Below are 15,869 nucleotides of genomic sequence, written 5' to 3'. Positions count from 1 at the left end.
CTGGTCATTTCAGAACTACAGAAGACAACATTGATAGCTGCGGTCTTGAGAATTGTAATAAAGGTTTTATTTAAGATGACATTCAGGAAGATATTCATGACACATGGAAAATGAGATTTCTGAATCCTTAATATTTGATTGCATGAATCCTTTTGCTGTTTTAAGGAAATACTGTATGTTAACTGTGCACTACATGCAGGGATCTGCAAGTATTTGAGATGGTGGATACAATAGTAACCCAATAGATATCCTCCCAAGCATATGTTTTCCTAAGTGATGTTCTAGTGAGAACAGCAAAATACTGTTCTAAAAGAACATGGGATTGAGACTGAGCTGGTGCTTGTTGGATTATATTTACTTTTTACCCTAGTCTTTTTTTCAAGGCTTTAGACTGCCCCTTGCTTGCACTTACTGCCATTCTAAGGTGGGGGGGTTTTCAAGCAGGCAAATCAGTTACTCCTACAGATTACCAGGTTTGGACCATCCTTTCAAAATATGCTTGTTAACTTTCTGAAAGTTCAGGGTTTTTCACAACACAACTGTTCTGATGTAAACAAATTCAAATCTCGCGATCGTACACGTTATCACGAGATTTCAATGAAGGGATCTTGTCATGGGGGTGTCCCTATGATGCTAGGCACGCCTTCCAATCGTGATCCCATCAGGGAAGCGCCAGTGGCTTCAGGAAAGTACACAAAGTTTGATTTGTTAAGATCTTTCTAATTTTATGGTAACTTTACTTTGCAATACCATAGTACTATGGCACACTTCTGCATTTTGCTAATATATGTAATAGCAGCAATCTTGGAAGCTTTTCATAGAAAGTGTCTGTTTCTTTCGTGTAATTGGCAAGAGTCCATGAGCTAGTGACGTATGGGATTTACAATCCTACCAGGAGGGGAAGAGTTTCCCAAACCTCAAAATGCCTATAAATACACCCCTCGCCACACCCACAATTCATTTTTACAAACTTTGCCTCCTATGGAGGTGGTGAAGTAAGTTTGTGCTTGATTTTCTTCTGTGATATGCGCTTCTCAGCATTTTGAAACCCGATTCCTCTGAGTACAGTGTTTGTCAGAGGGATGTGAAGGGAGTATCACCAATTGATTCTATGGTTTTCCTCACTGGAAATCTTTTCAAAGATTCTCTGTTATCGGTCGTAAAGATTCATCTCCTACCTCCCTTTTCAGATAGACAATATACTCTCGTATTCCTTTACCATAATAATTGTTTCAGTACTGGTTTGGCTATCTGCTATATGTGGATGGGTGTCTTTTGGTAAGTATGTTTTCATTACTTAAGACACTCTCAGCTATGGTTTGGCACTTTATATAATAATATAAAGTTTTAAATATATGTATTGTACTTATATTTGCAATGAGTCAGGTTTATGTATATTTCCTTTTGCAGACTATCAGTTTCAAAATTGGGAAACATATTTAGGAAGTTATTTCTTACCTGGGATATAGTCTTTCTCCAACATAGGTGTGTCCGGTCCACGGCGTCATCCTTACTTGTGGGATATTCTCTTCCCCAACAGGAAATGGCAAAGAGCCCAGCAAAGCTGGTCACATGATCCCTCCTAGGCTCCGCCTACCCCAGTCATTCTCTTTGCCGTTGTACAGGCAACATCTCCACGGAGATGGCTTAGAGTTTTTTAGTGTTTAACTGTAGTTTTTATTATTCAATCAAGAGTTTGTTATTTTGAAATAGTGCTGGTATGTACTATTTACTCAGAAACAGAAAAGAGATGAAGATTTCTGTTTGTATGAGGAAAATGATTTTAGCAACCGTCACTAAAATCCATGGCTGTTCCACACAGGACTGTTGAGAGCAATTAACTTCAGTTGGGGGAACAGTGAGCAGTCTCTTGCTGCTTGAGGTATGACACATTCTAACAAGACGATGTAATGCTGGAAGCTGTCATTTTCCCTCTGGGATCCGGTAAGCCATGTTTATTACGATTGTAAATAAGGGCTTCAAAAAGGGCTTATTAAGACTGTAGACTTTTTTTGGGCTAAATCGATTGATTATTAACACATATTTAGCCTTGAGGAATCATTTTATCTGGGTATTTTGATATAATAATATTGGCAGGCACTGTTTTAGACACCTTATTCTTTAGGGGCTTTCCCAAAGCATAGGCAAAGCCTCATTTTCGCGCCGGTGTTGCGCACTTGTTTTTGAGAGGCATGGCATGCAGTCGCATGTGAGAGGAGCTCTGATACTTAGAAAAGACTTTCTGAAGGCGTCATTTGGTATCGTATTCCCCTTGGGGCTTGGTTGGGTCTCAGCAAAGCAGATACCAGGGACTGTAAAGGGGTTAAAGTTCAAAACGGCTCCGGTTCCGTTATTTTAAGGGTTAAAGCTTCCAAATTTGGTGTGCAATACTTTTAAGGCTTTAAGACACTGTGGTGAAAATTTGGTGAATTTTGAACAATTCCTTCATGTTTTTTCGCATTTGCAGTAATAAAGTGTGTTCAGTTTAAAATTTAAAGTGACAGTAACGGTTTTATTTTAAAACGTTTTTTGTACTTGTTATCAAGTTTATGCCTGTTTAACATGTCTGAACTACCAGATAGACTGTGTTCTGAATGTGGGGAAGCCAGAATTCCTATTCATTTAAATAAATGTGATTTATGTGACAATGACAATGATGCCCAAGATGATTCCTCAAGTGAGGGGAGTAAGCATGGTACTGCATCATTCCCTCCTTCTTCTACACGAGTCTTGCCCACTCAGGAGGCCCCTAGTACATCTAGCGCGCCAATACTCCTTACTATGCAACAATTAACGGCTGTAATGGATAATTCTGTCAAAAACATTTTAGCCAAAATGAACACTTATCAGCGTAAGCGCGACTGCTCTGTTTTAGATACTGAAGAGCATGACGACGCTGATATTAATATTTCTGAAGGGCCCCTAACTCAGTCTGATGGGGCCAGGGAGGTTTTGTCTGAGGGAGAAATTACTGATTCAGGGAACATTTCTCAACAAGCTGAACCTGATGTGATTGCATTTAAATTTAAGTTGGAACATCTCCGCATTCTGCTTAAGGAGGTATTATCCACTCTGGATAATTGTGACAAGTTGGTCATCCCAGAGAAACTATGTAAAATGGACAAGTTCCTAGAGGTGCCGGGGCTCCCAGAAGCTTTTCCTATACCCAAGCGGGTGGCGGACATTGTTAATAAAGAATGGGAAAGGCCCGGTATTCCTTTCGTCCCTCCCCCCATATTTAAAAAATTGTTTCCTATGGTCGACCCCAGAAAGGACTTATGGCAGACAGTCCCCAAGGTCGAGGGAGCGGTTTCCACTTTAAACAAACGCACCACTATACCCATAGAGGATAGTTGTGCTTTCAAAGATCCTATGGATAAAAAATTAGAAGGTTTGCTTAAAAAGATGTTTGTTCAGCAGGGTTACCTTCTACAACCAATTTCATGCATTGTCCCTGTCGCTACAGCCGCATGTTTCTGGTTCGATGAGCTGATAAAGGCGGTCGACAGTGATTCTCCTCCTTATGAGGAGATTATGGACAGAATCAATGCTCTCAAAATGGCTAATTCTTTCACCCTAGACGCCACTTTGCAATTGGCTAGGTTAGCGGCTAAGAATTCTGGGTTTGCTATTGTGGCGCGCAGAGCGCTTTGGTTGAAATCTTGGTCGGCTGATGCGTCTTCCAAGAACAAGCTACTTAACATTCCTTTCAAGGGGAAAACGCTGTTTGGCCCTGACTTGAAAGAGATTATCTCGGATATCACTGGGGGTAAGGGCCACGCCCTTCCTCAGGATCGGCCTTTCAAGGCAAAAAATAAACCTAATTTTCGTCCCTTTCGTAGAAACGGACCAGCCCAAAGTGCTACGTCCTCTAAGCAAGAGGGTAATACTTCTCAAGCCAAGCCAGCTTGGAGACCAATGCAAGGCTGGAACAAGGGAAAGCAGGCCAAGAAACCTGCCACTGCTACCAAGACAGCATGAAATGTTGGCCCCCGATCCGGGACCGGATCTGGTGGGGGGCAGACTCTCTCTCTTCGCTCAGGCTTGGGCAAGAGATGTTCTGGATCCTTGGGCGCTAGAAATAGTCTCCCAAGGTTATCTTCTGGAATTCAAGGGACTTCCCCCAAGGGGGAGGTTCCACAGGTCTCAGTTGTCTTCAGACCACATAAAAAGACAGGCATTCTTACATTGTGTAGAAGACCTGTTAAAAATGGGAGTGATTCATCCCGTTCCATTAAGAGAACAAGGGATGGGGTTCTACTCCAATCTGTTTATAGTTCCCAAAAAAGAGGGAACGTTCAGACCAATCTTAGATCTCAAGATCTTAAACAAGTTTCTCAAGGTTCCATCGTTCAAGATGGAAACCATTCGAACTATTCTTCCTTCCATCCAGGAAGGTCAATTCATGACCACGGTGGATTTAAAGGATGCGTATCTACATATTCCTATCCACAAGGAACATCATCGGTTCCTGAGGTTCGCATTCCTGGACAAACATTACCAGTTTGTGGCGCTTCCTTTCGGATTAGCCACTGCTCCAAGGATTTTCACAAAGGTACTAGGGTCCCTTCTAGCTGTGCTAAGACCAAGGGGCATTGCTGTAGTACCTTACTTGGACGACATTCTGATTCAAGCGTCGTCCCTTCCTCAAGCAAAGGCTCACACGGACATTGTCCTGGCCTTTCTCAGATCTCACGGATGGAAAGTGAACGTGGAAAAGAGTTCTCTATCTCCGTCAACAAGGGTTCCCTTCTTGGGAACAATAATAGACTCCTTAGAAATGAGGATTTTTCTGACAGAGGCCAGAAAAACAAAACTTCTAGACTCTTGTCGGATACTCCATTCCGTTCCTCTTCCTTCCATAGCTCAGTGCATGGAAGTGATCGGGTTGATGGTAGCGGCAATGGACATAGTTCCTTTTGCACGCATTCATCTAAGACCATTACAACTGTGCATGCTCAGTCAGTGGAATGGGGACTATACAGACTTGTCTCCGAAGATACAAGTAAATCAGAGGACCAGAGACTCACTCCGTTGGTGGCTGTCCCTGGACAACCTGTCACGAGGGATGACATTCCGCAGACCAGAGTGGGTCATTGTCACGACCGACGCCAGTCTGATGGGCTGGGGCGCGGTCTGGGGATCCCTGAAAGCTCAGGGTCTTTGGTCTCGGGAAGAATCTCTTCTACCGATAAATATTCTGGAACTGAGAGCGATATTCAATGCTCTCAAGGCTTGGCCTCAGCTAGCGAGGGCCAAGTTCATACGGTTTCAATCAGACAACATGACAACTGTTGCGTACATCAACCATCAGGGGGGAACAAGGAGTTCCCTGGCGATGGAAGAAGTGACCAAAATCATTCTATGGGCGGAGTCTCACTCCTGCCACCTGTCTGCTATCCACATCCCAGGAGTGGAAAATTGGGAAGCGGATTTTCTGAGTCGTCAGACATTGCATCCGGGGGAGTGGGAACTCCATCCGGAAATCTTTGCCCAAGTCACTCAGCTGTGGGGCATTCCAGACATGGATCTGATGGCCTCTCGTCAGAACTTCAAAGTTCCTTGCTACGGGTCCAGATCCAGGGATCCCAAGGCGGCTCTAGTGGATGCACTAGTAGCACCTTGGACCTTCAAACTAGCTTATGTGTTCCCGCCGTTTCCTCTCATCCCCAGGCTGGTAGCCAGGATCAATCAGGAGAGGGCGTCGGTGATCTTGATAGCTCCTGCGTGGCCACGCAGGACTTGGTACGCAGATCTGGTGAATATGTCATCGGCTCCTCCTTGGAAGCTACCTTTGAGACGAGACCTTCTTGTTCAGGGTCCGTTCGAACATCCGAATCTGGTTTCACTCCAGCTGACTGCTTGGAGATTGAACGCTTGATCTTATCGAAGCGAGGATTCTCAGATTCTGTTATCGATACTCTTGTTCAGGCCAGAAAGCCTGTAACTAGAAAGATTTACCACAAAATTTGGAAAAAATATATCTGTTGGTGTGAATCTAAAGGATTCCCTTGGGACAAGGTTAGGATTCCTAGGATTCTATCCTTCCTTCAAGAAGGATTGGAAAAAGGATTATCTGCAAGTTCCCTGAAGGGACAGATTTCTGCCTTGTCTGTGTTACTTCACAAAAAGCTGGCCGCTGTGCCAGATGTTCAAGCCTTTGTTCAGGCTCTGGTTAGAATTAAGCCTGTTTACAAACCTTTGACTCCTCCTTGGAGTCTCAATTTAGTTCTTTCAGTTCTTCAGGGGGTTCCGTTTGAACCCTTGCATTCCGTTGATATTAAGTTATTATCTTGGAAAGTTTTGTTTTTAGTTGCAATTTCTTCTGCTAGAAGAGTTTCAGAATTATCTGCTCTGCAGTGTTCTCCTCCTTATCTGGTGTTCCATGCAGATAAGGTGGTTTTACGTACTAAACCTGGTTTTCTTCCAAAAGTTGTTTCTAACAAAAACATTAACCAGGAGATTATCGTACCTTCTCTGTGTCCGAAACCAGTTTCAAAGAAGGAACGTTTGTTGCACAATTTGGATGTTGTTCGCGCTCTAAAATTCTATTTAGATGCTACAAAGGATTTTAGACAAACATCTTCCTTGTTTGTTGTTTATTCCGGTAAAAGGAGAGGTCAAAAAGCAACTTCTACCTCTCTCTCTTTTTGGATTAAAAGCATCATCAGATTGGCTTACGAGACTGCCGGACGGCAGCCTCCCGAAAGAATCACAGCTCATTCCACTAGGGCTGTGGCTTCCACATGGGCCTTCAAGAACGAGGCTTCTGTTGATCAGATATGTAGGGCAGCGACTTGGTCTTCACTGCACACTTTTACCAAATTTTACAAGTTTGATACTTTTGCTTCTTCTGAGGCTATTTTTGGGAGAAAGGTTTTGCAAGCCGTGGTGCCTTCCATTTAGGTGACCTGATTTGCTCCCTCCCTTCATCCGTGTCCTAAAGCTTTGGTATTGGTTCCCACAAGTAAGGATGACGCCGTGGACCGGACACACCTATGTTGGAGAAAACAGAATTTATGTTTACCTGATAAATTACTTTCTCCAACGGTGTGTCCGGTCCACGGCCCGCCCTGGTTTTTTTAATCAGGTCTGATGATTTATTTTCTTTAACTACAGTCACCACGGTACCATATGGTTTCTCCTATGCAAATATTCCTCCTTAACGTCGGTCGAATGACTGGGGTAGGCGGAGCCTAGGAGGGATCATGTGACCAGCTTTGCTGGGCTCTTTGCCATTTCCTGTTGGGGAAGAGAATATCCCACAAGTAAGGATGACGCCGTGGACCGGACACACCGTTGGAGAAAGTAATTTATCAGGTAAACATAAATTCTGTTTTTCTTCAAAATTTACTGCTTTTTCATTAATTTTCGCTGGCAAAATTAGGCTTGCGAGGTCGCAAAATGCTGATATTTATTGTTTTTTTAGCAGGAGTTGATTTGGTACAGTAATGGCCAGATTTATCAAAGTCTGTACATCTTCGCCCCTATCCACCCTGGATTACGTTCCCACATTTATCATTGCACACTACGGCTAGTGTGCAATGCCACTCCCTGCTCGCTCTCACTCAGCCAATCTCCCTGGTTGGAAAAGTATGGGGGGGGTTGAAATATGCCACATAACAGGGGGCGAAGTTGGTTAATGAAGCTGCTTCTTAACTCTCGGTTGCAAGTTTGCTCATGCGAGCCTGCAGCTGGATCCTTTGATAAATCTGACCCTAAGAGTTGGTCGTGTTGGTTGACTATAAAGCTCATGCGCTGGTTTCTATTCTAGACTTACAACTGTATATGTACAAAGCTTTCTATTAGCGCTGCAACTAACGATTATTTTCATAATCGATTAATCGGCCGATTATTTTTTCGACTAATCGGATAAAAAGAGAATCAATAATAGTTTTCTATGTTTTAAATAAAATCCACATACTGAGTGTTACAAATATAAACTTTAGACTAAAACTTTACATTAACACAACTGTTTCTTCAATTTTTAAGCAGCAGAGCACAGCTTTATAATTAAACAAAACCACAAACTGTTTGAAAAGAGGTAGAACTAGAAAGAGTTAGACTATCACTGTTAATAACATTCTGTTATTCACTCTTTCAGAAACTTTGCATTGAAATGCAAAAATCTCAACATGTCCACATGCTTCTGGCTAAGGCTGGTTCTCTGTTTGCAGCTATATTTCCTGCAGCAGAGAAAAGGCTGTTGAGGGTGTATAAGTAGGGTTTTGCCAATTTCACCAAAGTGGGATATTTATCTTTGTTAGCTCTTCACCAATGCTAAGTGTTTTCTACCTTGGCAAGGGGCCTCTCAATAAAGTAACCCTTCACTTTATTCTAACATAAAAATATCTTGAATATCTATATGCAATGGTAAATAAGCAGCTATAAGGTTAGGGGAAACATCTAGTCCGCTCTAAAACTAACGAATATATACTTATAAAGGTTGAATCTGGTACATATCACAATTTATTAAAAATATAAAAAAAAATAAAAAACAAAATCAGAAGCACTAAGGACTGTATATCAATAACAGGACAAAGCCTTACACATTTATTTATACAGTACATATAATCAGCAATAGCAAGCGATACGCTAATAATTGTGCAAACAGATAATAGTGCACATCAATTTAAATAACTCCCTTCAATCTAGGGGCAAGGTGTAAATAACAAGCTCAGCACTATATCATGAAAAGCATAGTTCTAAATCACCAGGTTTAATATAAACAATCCAAATGATGACTATAATACCTGCGTTGCACATAAGCCAGGGGTAGTTGTAAACTTATACTGTCCTGAAAAAGTGAAACGTAGCCGTCCTTTAGGTTAAGGACATAACCATAAAACACAATACCATATGCAGGAGTTCATTGGAGTGAAGCAGCTGGTGTTGTGCACAGACCAACTAATTGCAAACCAACTAATCGATTATGAGCTTCGTTGACAACTATTTTCATAATCGATTATTATCGATTATGACAATTAGTTGTTGCAGCTCTACTTTCTATGTACATATTGTCCTTGTGGTGTACTCCTGTACCAGGGGGTAGACTAGATTATAGCTTTTCATAACATTTATTATGAAAGAAGCTTTTATGTACAGTTTAAAATAGCATTTTTTTTCTGTTATTTTAATGCATAGCTGCTGCTGTTCTGTTTTTGTTTTCTTTTGCATTAATCACCCTGATAGCCTACTTCCTTATACTCTGAATCACTTCATTGTGAGAGGTTTATCCTGCTGCTAAAATGATAGCTTTCTCTGTTACAGAGATGCTCTTGATTGTATCCCATTCAAGACGCTCAGAAGAGCCTATGGCTGTCTCAGAAGGGCAAAAATATAAATACACACAATTGCTTTATATGCAAGCCAACAGCAGGGTGTAGGGATTAATTAAGTGTGCATAATAATTTAATAAATTGTTCCTTATTAATTATGTTAACTATTTAATGGTATTCATTTTCTGTTTGTGAATGAAATGTGGATTATTCTTGCACATTTACAGTGCAAAGTGCTTGACACTGGCTTTATTATTAAACTTAATACTTGTCTGGCTAGTTTGTATGTTCCCATATATATGTTAATTCATTTATCTTTACTTAAAGGGACAGTCAACACCAGAATTTTTGTTGTTTAAAAAGATAGATAATCCCTTTATTACCCATTCCCCAGTTTTGCAAAACCAACACTGTTATATTAATACACTTTTCTCCAACATTGGTGTGTCCGGTCCACGGCTTCATCCTTACTTGTGGGATATTCTCTTCCCCTACAGGAAATGGCAAAGAGAGCACCCAGCAAGAGCTGTCCATATAGCTCCCCCTCTGGCTCCGCCCCCCAGTCATTCTCTTTGCCGCTCTGAACAAGTAGCATCTCCACGGGGATGGTAAAGAGTATGTGGTGTTAGTTATAGTTTTTTATTTCTTCTATCAAGAGTTTGTTATTTTAAAATAGTGCCGGTTTGTACTATTTACTCTACAACAGAAAATGAAGAAGATTTCTGTTACAGAGGAATTTGATTTTAGCAGTAGTAACTAAAATCTGTTGCTGTTCCCACGCAGGACTGTTGAAACCAGAGAACTTCAGTTGGGGGGAACAGTTTGCAGGCTTATCTGCTGCAGGTATGATCAGTCATATTTCTAACAAGACATGTCAATGCTAGAAGACTGTCATTTTTCCCTTAAGGGGTAAGTAAGCCATTTTCTTAGACTCATAACAGATTAAGGCTTATTAATGGGCTCTATACTGGTTGACACTATGGTGGGCTAAATCGATTGATTTATTTCATATTTAGAGGGTTTTTAGAGTGTTTTGTGTAATTAAAAGCACTTTTGGGAACGTTTTTATTCGCCTGGCATTTAGTTAGACTACTATTTCAGTCTGAAAGGCCCCTTCACTCTGGTATGCAGAGGGAGGAGGCCCCGTTTTCGCGCCTCAATTGAGCAGTTTACTTCCATGGCAGTGCATGCAGCTTCATGTGAGGGGTCCTATGGCTACAAAATCGGACTCAGGAAGGTTTATTTCAGTGCTGAATAACTCTCAGGGAAGGTAAAAAGCCGCAGCAAGGCTGTGGTTGTGATTGTAGTATACTAAAATTGTTTAATTGAACAAATAGCTCCGGTTTGCTCATTTTAAGGGTTAAAGTCTTGAAACTTGGTGTGCACTTTCAAGGCATTAGGACTCTGGGGTAAAAATTTTGTAAAAATCGGACATTGCCTTCATTGTTTTTCAATATATCAGAAATAAAGTGTGCCTGTTTATTATTTAAAGGGAAAGTAACGCTTTTCTTTAAAAATGCTTTTATTGCATTATTAGCCTGCCAAATTCTTACATGTCTATACCTTCAGATGGCTTATGTTCTGTGTGTATGAAAGCCAAGGTGGTTCCCCCAATTAATGTATGCACAAATTGTGTCATAGCGTCCAAACAAAGTATGGACAGTACTGTCACATTGAATAAGATTGCCCAAGATGATTCTTCTAATGAAGGTAGTGGGGATAGTTCTTCATCCTCTCCTGTGTCAACACCAGTTTTGCCCGCGCAGGCGATACCTAGTACATCTAGCGTGCCAATGCTTGTTACTATGCAACAATTAACAGCAGTAATGGATAATTCTATAGCAAATCTGTTATCCAAACTGCCATCCTACCCTAGAAAGTGTGACAGCTCAGTTTTAAATACAGAAGATGAGCAGGTTGGCGCTGAGGACAATTTATCAGTTATATCCTCACATCAATCTGAATTGGCAGTGAGGGAGGGCCTGTCTGAGGGGGAAATTTCTGATTCAGGAAAAGTTTCTCAGCAGGCAGACACTGATGTCGTAACATTTAAATTTAAGTTAGAACATCTCCGCGTCCTGCTTAAGGAGGTCCTAACTACTCTTGATGACTGTGATTCTTTGGTAATTCCAGAGAAATTGTGCAAGATGGACAAATTCTTTGAGGTCCCAGTGCAAGCTGATGCCTTTCCGATACCCAAGCGGGTGGCGGACATAGTGACTAAGGAGTGGGAAAAGCCAGGTATACCTTTTGTTCCACCTCCTATATTCAAGAAAATGTTCCCCATTGTTGACCCCAGAAGGGTCGCATGGCAAACGGTTCCTAAGGTTGAGGGGGCAGTGTCAACGTTAGCTAAGCGCACAACTATTCCTATTGAGGACAGTTGCGCTTTTAAAGATCCTATGGATAAAAAATTGGAAGGATTGCTAAAAAAGATATTTGTTCAGCAAGGTTTCCTTCTTCAACCAATCTCGTGCATTATTCCTGTCACCACGGCAGCGTATTTTTGGTTCGAGGAACTAGAAAATTCGCTCCAAAAAGAGACTCCATATGATGAAATCATGGACAGAATTCACGCACTAAAGTTGGCTAATTCCTTTATTTTGGATGCCGCTTTCCAATTGGCTAAGTTAGCGGCGAAAAATTCAGGTTTTGCAATAGTGGTGCGCAGAGTGCTTTGGCTAAAATCCTGGTCGGCGGATGTGTCGTCCAAGAATAAATTGCTTAATATTCCTTTCAAGGGTAAGACCCTCTTCGGGCCGGAATTGAAAGAGATTATTTCAGACGTTACTGGTGGAAAGGGACATGCCCTCCCACAGGATAGGCCTTTCAAGTCTAAGAACAAATCTAATTTTCGTTCCTTTCGCAATTTCAGGGACGGACCGAATCCTAACTCTGCGGCCTCCAGACAAGAAAGCAACTCTTCCCAGCCTAAGCCAGCATGGAAACCATTGCAAGGCTGGAACAAGGGTAAACAGGCCAAGAAGCCTGCTGCTGCTACCAAGACAGCATGAAGGGGTAGCCCCCGATCCGGGACCGGATCTAGTAGGGGGCAGACTTTCTCTCTTTGCTCAGGCTTGGGCAAGAGACGTTCCGGATCCCTGGGAACTAGAAATAGTCTCTCAGGGGTATCTTCTAGAGTTCAAGGAACTTCCTCCAAGGGGAAGGTTCCACATGTCTCGCTTATCTTCAGACCAGATAAAGAGACAGGCATTCTTACATTGCGTAGGAGACCTATTAAAAATGGGAGTGATAAACCCAGTTCCAACAGCGGAACAAGGTCTGGGTTTTTACTCAAACCTGTTTGTAGTTCCCAAAAAAGAGGGAACTTTCAGGCCAATTCTGGATCTAAAAATTCTAAACAAATTCCTCAGAGTTCCATCATTCAAAATGGAAACCATTCGGACAATTTTACCAACAATCCAGGAGGGTCAATATATGACTACCGTGGACTTAAAGGATGCGTACCTGCATATTCCTTTCCACAAAGATCATCATCAGTTCCTGAGGTTTGCCTTTATGGACAAATATTACCAGTTCGTGGCTCTTCCGTTCGGTTTAGCCACTGCTCCCAGAATCTTCACAAAGGTGCTAGGGTCCCTTCTAGCGGTTCTACGACCGAGGGGCATTGCTGTAGCACCTTACCTAGACGACATTCTAATCCAAGCGTCGTCTCTTTCCAAAGCAAAGGCTCATACAGACATTGTTCTAGCCTTTCTCAGATCTCACGGGTGGAAGGTGAACGTAGAAAAGAGTTCCCTGTCCCCGTCAACAAGAGTTCCCTTTTTGGGAACAATAATAGATTCTTTAGAAATGAAGATCTTCCTGACAGAGGTCAGAAAGTCAAAGCTTCTAAACGCTTGTCAAGTTCTTCACTCTTGTCAAGTTCTTCACTCTATTATTCAGCCTTCCATAGCTCAGTGCATGAAAGTAGTAGGATTGATGGTTGCAGCAATGGACATAGTTCCTTTTGCTCGAATTCATCTAAGACCATTACAACTGTGCATGCTCAATCAGTGGAATGGGGACTATGCAGACTTGTCTCCCCAGATTCAAGTAGACCAGGTAACCAGGGATTCTCTCCGCTGGTGGTTGTCTCACGATCACCTGTCTCATGGAATGAGTTTCCGCAGACCAGAGTGGGTCATTGTCACGACCGACGCCAGTCTCTTAGGCTGGGGTGCGGTCTGGGACTCTCTGAAAGCTCAAGGTCTATGGTCTCGAGAAGAGTCTCTTCTTCCGATAAACATTTTAGAACTGAGAGTGATATTCAATGCGCTCCTGGCGTGGCCTCACCTAGCAAAGACCAAATTCATAAGGTTCCAGTCGGACAATATGACGACTGTAGCGTACATCAATCATCAGGGGGAAACAAAGAGTCCATTAACGATGAGAGAGGTATCCAAGATCATCAAATGGGCGGAGGATCACTCCTGCCACCTATCTGCAATTCACATCCCAGGAGTGGACAACTGGGAGGCGGATTTTTGTTACACAAACGTCTGGCAGCAGTGCCAGATGTACAGGCGTTTGTACAGGCGTTAGTTAGAATCAAGCCTGTTTACAGACCTATGACTCCTCCTTGGAGTCTAAATTTAGTTCTTTCAGTTCTTCAGGGGGTTCCATTTGAACCCATGCATTCCATAGATATTAAGTTACTATCTTGGAAAGTTCTGTTTTTGGTTGCTATTTCTTCTGCTGTTTCTGAATTATCTGCTTTGCAGTGTACTTCTCCCTATCTGGTATTCCATACAGATAAGGTAGTTTTACGTACCAAGCCTGGTTTTCTTCCAAAGGTCGTTTCCAACAGGAATATTAACCAGGAAATTGTTGTTCCTTCTCTGTGTCCGAATCCAGTTTCAAAGAAGGAACGCTTGTTACACAATCTAGATGTGATCTGTGCTTTAAAGTTCTATTTAGAAGCAACAAAGGATTTCAGACAGACATCATCCTTGTTTGTTGTCTATTCTGGTAAGAGGAGAGGGCAGAAGGCTACTGCTACCTCTCTTTCTTTTTGGCTGAAAAGCATCCGTTTGGCTTATGAGACCGCCGGACGGCAGCCTCCTGAACGAATTACAGCTCATTCTACTAGAGCTGTGGCTTCCACATGGGCTTTCAAGAACGAGGCTTCTGTTGATCAGATCTGTAAGGCAGCGACTTGGTCTTCTCTGCATACTTTTGCCAAATTTTACAAATTCGATACTTATGCTTCTTCGGAGGCTATTTTTGGGAGAAAGATTTTGCAAGCCGTGGTGCCTTCCGTTTAGGTAACCTGGTTTGCTTCCTCCCTTCATCCGTGTCCTAAAGCTTTGGTATTGGTTCCCACAAGTAAGGATGAAGCCGTGGACCGGACACACCAATGTTGGAGAAAACAGAATTTATGTTTACCTGATAAATTTCTTTCTCCAACGGTGTGTCCGGTCCACGGCCGGCCCTGGTTTTTAACCAGGTTTGAAAAATTTCTTTCTTTATACACTACAGTCACCACAGCACCCTATAGTTTCTCCTTTTTCTCCTAACCGTCGGTCGAATGACTGGGGGGCGGAGCCAGAGGGGGAGCTATATGGACAGCTCTTGCTGGGTGCTCTCTTTGCCATTTCCTGTAGGGGAAGAGAATATCCCACAAGTAAGGATGAAGCCGTGGACCGGACACACCGTTGGAGAAAGAAATTTATCAGGTAAACATAAATTCTGTTTTTACTTCTGTGACTAACTTGTATCTAAGCATCTTCTGACCGCCCCTAATCACATGACTTTTAGTTATTATCTATTGACTTGCATTTTAGCCAATTAGTGCAGTGTCTGCCACTAGCCACGGGTGTGATCACAATGTTATTTATATGGCTTACATGAGCTTGCTCTCCCCTGCTGTGAAAATAAAATACAGGCGGCCTTCAAGGGCTTAGAAATTATCATATGTGCCTTCCTAGGTTTGCTTTCAACTACAATACCAAGAGAACAAAACAAAATTGTTGATAAAAGTAAATTGGAAAGTTTAAAATGACATGCCCTATTTGAAAAATTAAGGGGTTTTTTTGGACTTGACTGTCCCTTTAAAGTCTTCAGACCCTTAACCGCCTTCTTTGCTTTCATATTTTTAGAGAATCAATGTTCCTAAATATATAGCTCATTCACGAGTTAGTGCTTTAGTTAATTGTACAAATTAAAAACAATCCTTCCATACATCCATTTTTTATTTAATTTGTTGTTAAGCAGTTCCATTGCACACACCTCAAATAAAATTAAACAAATACACAAGAGACATGCCATCTATTTCTGATTTCCTTACAGTAGACGCGTGGCTATACATTGCTAGTATTGCTCTAATTACTTATGCTGTTAAATCTAATAAAGTTAATATATGGTAGTTTTGATGCATGCGGTTTGCTTGCAAACTTATGCATAAAGTCTGTTTAAAAAACAAATTTAAAAAAAAATCCATATCTATAAATACACTTACATTTTCTGCGTTGATGAATCTATTTCCTTTTCTAATTTTCTGATTAGATATTGTATATAAAATTGCTTTTGAAGTCAAGAAATTTAAGGACACTTTTACGGTTAAAAGTTTACTGTAGCCTGGCATGGAGA

The 15,869-nt window shown here is 41.8% G+C and overlaps 1 protein-coding gene across 2 annotated transcripts in view; it reads left to right on the top strand.

Annotated features, from left to right (window-relative positions):
- The window catches only part of LOC128645919 (kelch-like protein 13), a 370,359-nt gene that overhangs the window by 296,519 nt on the left and 57,971 nt on the right, over positions 1 to 15,869 (top strand). The gene's annotated exons all lie outside the window — the stretch shown is intronic.

Source organism: Bombina bombina, chromosome 1, assembly GCF_027579735.1.
Source record: "Bombina bombina isolate aBomBom1 chromosome 1, aBomBom1.pri, whole genome shotgun sequence".
Classification (NCBI taxonomy): Eukaryota; Metazoa; Chordata; class Amphibia; order Anura; family Bombinatoridae; genus Bombina; species Bombina bombina.
Note: the sequence above shows the minus strand (reverse complement) of the source record. Positions and strands in the feature narration are given on the sequence as shown.